Source organism: Cornus florida, unplaced genomic scaffold (assembly GCF_030987335.1).
Source record: "Cornus florida cultivar Cherokee Brave unplaced genomic scaffold, ASM3098733v1 CherokeeBrave_3.0.0_Hap2_Chr01, whole genome shotgun sequence".
NCBI lineage: Eukaryota > Viridiplantae > Streptophyta > Magnoliopsida > Cornales > Cornaceae > Cornus > Cornus florida.
The window spans coordinates 10,503,842-10,512,715 of record NW_026775571.1 but is presented as its reverse complement, the minus strand read 5'-3'; positions in this window follow the sequence as shown (position 1 = coordinate 10,512,715).

Below are 8,874 nucleotides of genomic sequence, written 5' to 3'. Positions count from 1 at the left end.
AGGAATGCCAGATCCGGATAAAGAGGGCTTGATGTGTAATGACCTGGTCATTTTCCTCCCTTTCCTTTTTCCTGAAATTTTACGAATAAATTTTTTCCGTTTAATTTTCTTTTCTGAGTTCTGTTTCTTGTCATATAGTGTCATCTCAAGTGCTTGAAAATGGTTTCTGAGACTCTTTCATTTGGATTGGCAACTTCCTTTGAGGACCGAGTCATTTCCACATTTTCACTTTTCGGACACTATTCACTTTTTGTCTTTTTCCCCATTTCGTCCTTTTCCTTATTCTGTCTTTTTCCCGTTTGTCAGTTTTTGGCACAGCCTCACTTTTCATGCTCGGAGTTGGTTTTCGACTTCACGTGTCTTCATCTTCAGTGGTTTTCTCGAAATACGTATCTTTACTTTTACAATAAAGTACTCTGGTTGTTCCCGGTATCCATAGGAGCATGGATGCATAATTTTTTGGAATTATTTTCTTTTCTTGGGGTGTTTTTTGTAAATATCTTTTAAAGATATTTTATTTCAGGGGTATCTAAGAAAATATTTTTGGAAGATATTTTCATTATAGGGCATTAGTGCAGTTAACCCTTTTTGGAGGGGCCATCGTGCAATTAACGAAAGTTATTGCAAAAATATCTCGTCTGGAGCCTGGATCTTCGTACAGGATTCATTTTCACTTTTCGTTGACTCGTAAATTCATAGAATTTCTTTCTAGTCGTTTTTCTCCAGTTTAAGGGTTTCTGGACCTAGTTGCCGCCGAACTTGTTTGGGGCATATCTCTCTGGTCGGGACTCAATTTTTGATGTCCTTTCTTCTGTTATTCATATTTTCTCATTTTGAATCTTTTTGTTCCTAGAGTTTTGTCATTTGAGCACATCTGCTCAAATTGCACTTTTCCAGACCCGGCTGGGCCCTTTTGGGGCACTTTTTGAGATTTTCTATATATAGGGGACTTAAAGAGAAAAATCAGAATTTTCTTCTCTCTCTTCTCTCTCTTGGTCGGCAGCCATGGCTGCCAAGGGGCTGCCATGCTTCTTCTTCATTTTCCAGCCGCTTCTCTCGAGTGAAAATTCTTCGGCCTTAACATTTAATGTTTGTCTTGATGCCGCGCATCTTTCACCCTTATTAGAACCCATTTCTGATCATTTCTTGAGTTTGGGTTTGAAGTCAAGTTGTGATTTTCATGGAGCTTCTTGCGAATTCTTGTTCATCGTGTTGTCCCTGACAAAACCCTTCGGTATCGTCGGATTCGAAGCACTTTTATTTCGGTGGGCCTTTGAGGTTTTCATCTCAAATTGAGGTAGGGGGTATTATAATTTATATTCTTGTTACATAGCATGATATTGAGGCCTATACTACTTGTTTACATGCTTAAATTTAAAATCTAGAGATTTTATTATTTAATTTTCTTGAATGAGATTTGATTTTCCCGGTTGCTCATAACTTTGTTTAAACATGTAGCATGATAGAATATTACCCCTTGATATGTTGATTGACATATATTAAATCTAGATCATTTGGACAAGTAACGAAGATTTTATTTAATATTTATCTTGAATAAAATATTAAATCATGTAGCCATAATTAGTTTGAAATCAATATGTGTTAGCATATTATATTAGGCCCTAGCATGCTCTTCAACATAGGTAAATTTGAGAGTAATCGGAGTTGTTTTGAAATCTAGTAATATTTAATTAATTTGATTAATTAATTTATTCTGAGTGTGCTATTCACTCCATCAGATTTCCGACTTGATATTCATGATGTGCATGCCATATAGTTTCACATATGTTAAATCTAGAATATTTGATTATGTTTTGAAACCTTTCATTTATTATTTTTCTAGTATTAAAGTTTAATACTCATGGTCGTATCTTGCTTAGATTTCACTTGTATCGTGTTTTTAAATCGAGTCTTGACATGTTGTATAACATATATTAATTTGAAGTCATTTAAATGAATTTCAAAATCTAGAGATTTTAATTAAAAGAATTAATTAAAATCCATTTAATGGTTCCACGAGCTAGATTTAGTTTCCAACCTTGTATTCATGATTTCCTTGACAAGTTTCTTCACGTGTATCAACTCGAGAATAATCGGATAAGTTTTGAAACTTATATTTAATTATTTCCTTTGTATGGAAATTAATTCACATTGTTGTGTCCTATATGAAATGAACTTGTAACATGATATTGAACTTGTCCTTGACATGATCCTTGGCATACTTTATTCATTGAATATTTGGACTTATTTTGAAATCTTGATAATCCCTTAGGTTGATTAAATTTCCTTGTATGCTTCCATCACGTTAATCATGCTTGATATCGAACTCGTGTTAACTTATGAATCGGACTTGTATTTCATGTACTTTCATCTTTTTATCAAGCATCGTGACTCCTTGTATCTAGGTTTCATTAATGTACTTAATGAACTTGCACATTTGTCTTGGAATGATTGAATTACTCATGTGTTGCTTAGTACGTAATTAAATCATGTATCTTATACTTGTGGTATATTTATTTCAATGGATTCCATGTGCTATATATATTTTGGCTATAATCTATATAGATGTATACTACAAATTCTGGACATTTCACGTGCCATCATAGTTTAGAACTTAGGGCATGACTTGTGTGTTCCAAAGTCTTGGTTGTGCATGAAACGTGGTTAATGCATTTCTTATATTTTGATACAATCTTGGTTGCACAACTTGTTGATTTTGGGACTTGGGATATCAATCAAGAATTGACATGGCTAGGACTTGGTTCTAGTATGGGGGAATGTCCTCCTACACTATAGTGCGCACTAGGGGAAAGGTGCCCATGGGTTAGTGGCCCTAAAGTGATCTCAAGAGTACGGTTTTAATCCGGGCGATATCAGAGTTTTTCACATTGGTTGATTTCACTCTTTAAATTTCAAGTTACTATTCCTTGAAGATTTAAACTTGTCGTGTATGTGAAATGCTCCATCTTTTTACTTGCATAGATATTATGCCTTGTTCTTGATTCATGTGTAACTCTTTCGTGTTTCATGGAATGTTCTATCCTTGTTTAATTGCATAGATATTATGCCTTGTTCTTGATTCTTGTGTAACTCTTTCATGTTTCATGGAATGTTCTATCCTTGTTTAATTATATAGATATTATGCCTTATTCATGATTTCGTGTATTACTTCTTGTCGTGTTAATTGGTATGTTTCAATCATGTAAATTGCATAGATTATGTGATTCTTGTATTATAGTATTCTCTTGTCGTGTTGTATGGACTATTCCAAACGTTGCTTAATTGTATCGATAATGCAATTCATGTAAATTTATATTCAAGCATCCTTCTTGCCACGTTTCTTTAGATTATCCCAACCTTGATTCATTTCATATATGTATGTATATCATGTTCTTGTTAACATTGTTTTAAGGTAGCTTAGGATGCTCCCTGAGTCTAACCTTAGACATAGACATTAGGTGGCATGATCATTTTGAACTATTATATGTCAGTCTAAAAATCTGAAAGAAATCGAGTCGATGCATGCTCATTCTCTACGAGTAAACTTGTTTACTCACCCCGAAGTTATTGGGGGATTTGTTCAGGTACGAAGACTTGGTTCGTGATACTTGTCGTTCATTGGGATAGCTTGCAGCTTCGAGTTTCCATTTCATGCAAGTGTTAGCATGAAGTGCCATTGTTGTAGCTTTTTTTATTAAACTTGTATTCTTTGATTCCATTCGTGTAATATGTACATAAGTACGTTCTTTTCATTGTATTCAACATGTATGACATGAGGCCAAGGGCCAAGCATGTTTTTATTTGCACTCGTACTCATTTGGCACTACCTTTTGTTTAAAAATGTAACTTTTTCAACTTTAGAGGTTTGGCATGTCAAATCTTGTAAATGGAATGTAATAAGGCCGTAGGTCATTGTAACATGTTTAAAATATCATATTACACTTGCGTGTATGTTCACATCATCACACATTAGCTTATAATGCAAATTGATCATGTCATGGGGGATTCAAATAAGACTTAGGATCCTTTCTTCATTTTTGGTGCACAACAGGTTCATATGCACCTTTTCGAGCCATTTCGGTCGACCGAAATGCCAGTTCGGTCGACCGATTCCCCTTATGGTTTCATTTGAACAGTGAAAATCTTAATTCCAGTAGCCTTTTTTCAATTCGAGGCTTATTTCAGTCGACCGGTGTGTCACTTCGGTCGACCGAACTGTAATACCCCTAAATTTACAAAGGATAGTTCTAGAATTTCATTAATTCTTTTTACTTGCATTATTTGATTGTTTAATTGCATTAATTAGTGTTATGTGTTTTATTTGTAATTTAATTGCATTATTTGATTTATTTGTTGGATTAATGTGATTACTTGTTTAATGGTATAAATAAATTGAATTAATTATTTTGTGGCATTTAATGTTTTCATTACCTGAATTTTATTTGAAGAATTTAATTAAATGTAATTGTTTGCTAATTTAACGTGACTGTAGGGTTGGTTGCACATATATAGTTTTCATAGGCAGCCGACATTGTTTTACCTAGGTTTGCCTATGGGCCGAATTATACATGAATTAGGGTTTAATGTCTAAGTTTATAAATAGGTGTATTACAGTGGTTTAGGGTTTAAAAGAAACAACAAAACAAAAACGTAAGTTTCTGTGTGGAGGCATAGAGGTAACAGAGATTTGTGAGAGAATTGAACGATAGAAAATAGAACAAGGCTTAGGAGGAGAATAGAGAGGACCAAGGGTGAGTAGTGGTGGATTAAACCAAAACCATAGGAGGTTTGAAGGTGGTCAGGGGTTGCTGGAAATTAGGAAGACGGCGATACAGTTTTGAAACCAAAACAACAGGCAAGTTATTCTCTTTCTCTTTCTGTTTGGCTCGTGTTCTGTGCACATAGATAATCTCTAGGGTTTAATCAATCAGTAACTGGAATTTACATGTTTAATATATGTTATATTAATGATCTGTTTGTGTTAAAATAAAACTGTTACAATTTCTACATGTCTCGTTCCAGTTGTTTTTCTATAAGCATGTTAACTCTGTTGTAACTTTAGACTTTGTAATTGATTTCAACTACTGCAAATGAACCATGGGGATGTTACTGGGATGAGATAAGATCCTTAAGTTCAATGGTGAAGTGGAACAGAGGGGTTGGAATAGAACTGAAATTTCTTAAATTAGTTTCAGTGTTGTTTTTCAAGCATGCTAGTTTAATGGCTTTGTTTAATCTCTGTAATTGATTTCAAATTATTGTAAACAAATCGTGGGGATGATTTTAGGCTTAAATAAAACTCCTAAGATCAGTTTTAAAAACCAACAAAGTGATAGGAATAAGCCGGAGAAGGAGCAGAGAAGCTAAAACGAAGCACCGGGGACTGAAAGCTCTCAAAAGAGGTGAGAGCCAGCGCCATAGAAGTGGGAGCCGGCTCCCACACATGTAGAGCCATCTCTAAGACTTCTAGAGCCGGCTCTAGGCTCAAAAGAGCCTGCGCTTCAAAAATTAGAGCAGGCTCCCTTCAGTTTATGCATTTTGTTATTTGTTTTTACGAACTGTTTGTACTGTTAAGCATGGAAACTGTTCCTAATGGGCCTGGGTCTTCACAGAGGGACTAAGAAGTTGTTTCTGGGTGTTATTAAGACCCTAAATTAATTAAAGTTTAATTCTAAATTGTTGGGATTAATAGTATATAGTTAATTAATGTTCTATATTATTAACGGATGGAAGACAAGATAATTACTTAATTAAATTTCAGCAATTAAATGGGATTTAATGTGTTTATAAAACTTATTTTAAATGCATGGTGAAGTCTTTTAATTAACAAATTGGACTTGTAGCATAGTGCAGGGCTCTGTTTTAAAAGATAAAACAGAATACTAGTCTACAACTTAGTACGCTGTTACCAGATAGAAAGAACTAAGCTGCTTAAATTAATTTAGCAATTTATTGGACTATAATATGATTATAGAATTCATTTTAAATGCATGATAGAGTCATTGATATATTAGATTTGATCTATGCCTGCTCTGGATGCTAGTTGTTGAACTATTAAACCATTTCCAGCAATTACGTGGTTTAATTCTTGGATTTAAATTACTGAACTTTAAACACTTTTCTGCAATGATTTGGATATTGGTTTTAGACTGTAAATTACTAGCTTATTATTTATGTTTTGTAATTTACATGGATATGGAAGATTGTATGCACCGATATGGGACGGTGACATACTGAGGACGGTTTAGCTCAAAACACTTAAACCTACCCTAATGGATTAAAGGATGGATTGGAAAATATTGAATCCTAATTGTGATTAAGTCAGATCAACTGCGACTAAGTTGAATGGCTTCCTAGATTAATGGATGGTAGTTAAGTCATATCAACTGAAAAAGTTGAGAGACTAACTAGTTTGTTTATTGTATGTCAGTTCAATAAATATTTGAACTACATACCCTAGTTTTGGACGGACTTTATATATATGTTTATGGTACCACGAGAAGAGCTTGAGTCTCAGACTCGTTGGTTAGGGTGCGTATATATAGTGGATGCGTAGCTGGTTATAATAGGTTGAGGTGTACCTTGTTAGGTCTAGGTACTCATGCCCACCTTTGGGTACGTTTTGGCATGTTGCATTCTATTTAGGTTGAGAACCCTATTATAGACTAGTGAATGTCCCTTAGTGTGGATATATTTATATGTATGGACTAGATAGATATTGTGAAGTGTCTACGGTGTATCTGCGTATCGGGGTCACTGTATGGATTGCAGTTAGATTAGAACTTGCTCGTGGGCCTGACCCACTCTTCTATTATTTTTTTCAGGTGCAGGATGGTTCCAGCCTTAGAGCTTGATCGTGCTTATCGAGGACAGTCTCTCATTCATCTACTTATGTAGGACTTCTCTCGATGATTCTAGTTTGATATCTTCATTTCCAGTTTTGTTGAGATTTTCTTTAGGGGTCCACTATTTGGATTCCCAAGTTGTAACCTTGAAGGTTTTGGAGGATTGAATTAATATTATTTATCGTTGGAGGATCTTATTTTTTTTTTCTTTTGGTTTTCTTTATTTAAATTCTTAATTTTCTATTCTGTGTTCGATTTAATTGTTTGATATCCCTCGGGTTCGGGCCTGGGCCTGATCAACCAGTGTCTCGGATCCGAGGGGTATCACAAGAACTGGGAGCTCATTTCTCCTCTTTTCCTGGCTTATTTTGGCACACTGATGCTCCATTTTGATCGACCGAAATGGAGCTGTCTTGTGGGTCTTGTTTGGTTCGTTCATTCCCACTTGACCTTAAGCCATTTAATGGTGTACGTGATTTAGTTTGAACTAGATCTCGATCCTTCGGTTGTCATTGGAGCCATAGGGTACCATTTAACCTTTTTATCCTAGTCTCCGCTTCCGGTGATTTCCTTGAGTTTCATGACTTCATAGGAAGTCACTTTGGTGTCCTAGGGATGGTTTGTATCTCTAGAGACCTAGGTTTGTCTTTTGCTTCCGCATTAGTTCTCATTGAGTTCCATGACCTCATGGAAGGTCATTAAAGTGTCTTAGAAGTGTGTAGTGCCTTGGGAGACCATTGTCTTGTTTCTTACTTCCGCATCTGGATCCGTTATCAAGTCAATCCTCGGTTCATCACTGACCCACCGGGTTGAATCAAAACCCGGGTCGTTACATGATGAATAGGTGCCCTATCTTGAGCTTGAAGAAGAAGAAGGAATGACCAGGGTAGCCTACTAATATAGGTTTGATTCCGGGGACTTAGCGAAAGAAGATAGAAGGTTGCTTGCTATAAGGATGTTTTCCGTACCTCACCCTAAAAAAACAACGATAATGTTGAGAGTTTTAGAGCATCCAGAATGGACTGACCATCAATAAAAAATAAAAAAAACAATAACTTCTAATTTTTAAAATATTAATGTGGTGTTAGGTTTGGGTCTAACCGATAGACTTGGATTTAAATTCAACTTAAACTTCAGCAATTAACATTTTACTAATAATAATATTATCATCAAAACTAGTATAAGTTGGTTTAGAGTTAGGTTTTAGATTATTTCAAAGGGTAAAGTGCTAAAAATCTCTTTGTATTTTTGAATTTCTAAGTATATTTTGTGCATAATACTTTTTGAAGTATCATATTTTGTTGAAAAATGTCCCAATGACTAGATCATTTTTTATTAAATGACCATAACATCATTTCTTATTGAATTACACTTTATCTATTTTTCTTATTGAAATAAATTATGAAAAGAAGTTATAACAATTTAATGACATATTCTCGATTAAATTTGCATAAATTTACCTTTAATTTTTTAAAATTAATTATTTAAATAATATTCATGCCATGAAATTAAGAATATAAATTCAGTAACCCAAGCAAGATGCCCAAATAAGAACATCCACACCCAAACAGATAAACTATAAATCTTAAGTAGAAAATTTTATTACAATTTATTTAATTTTTTATGAATATATTGCTTGAAAAAGAAGATTTTTTTAATTTAAATAATTTATTCATTTTTCATTAATATATTGTGTGAAAAGGGAAGATATTTTCTATGGTAAAAAAAATAAAAAAGGATAAATTTTTGCATTAAATATGGTGAAGTGTGCACAAGGGTTCGGATTAACGATGCTCGTGATAGACTTAAGTGATTACGTTATCTTGCATCGTACGGTTCTGATGGAGCCATGCCAAGAGGACCCTTTTACCCTTATTGTGGGTCCTATATTTTGATGCTGGCGAAATTCCATTAGTTCCCAGAACGTTCTCTGTCCACACAAACAGCCAAAACAAACTGTTAACGTAGCCGCTGCGTGGAATATTCCAGAAAAAGAATACGAAACCCTAACCCTAGAGGACACCCTCAC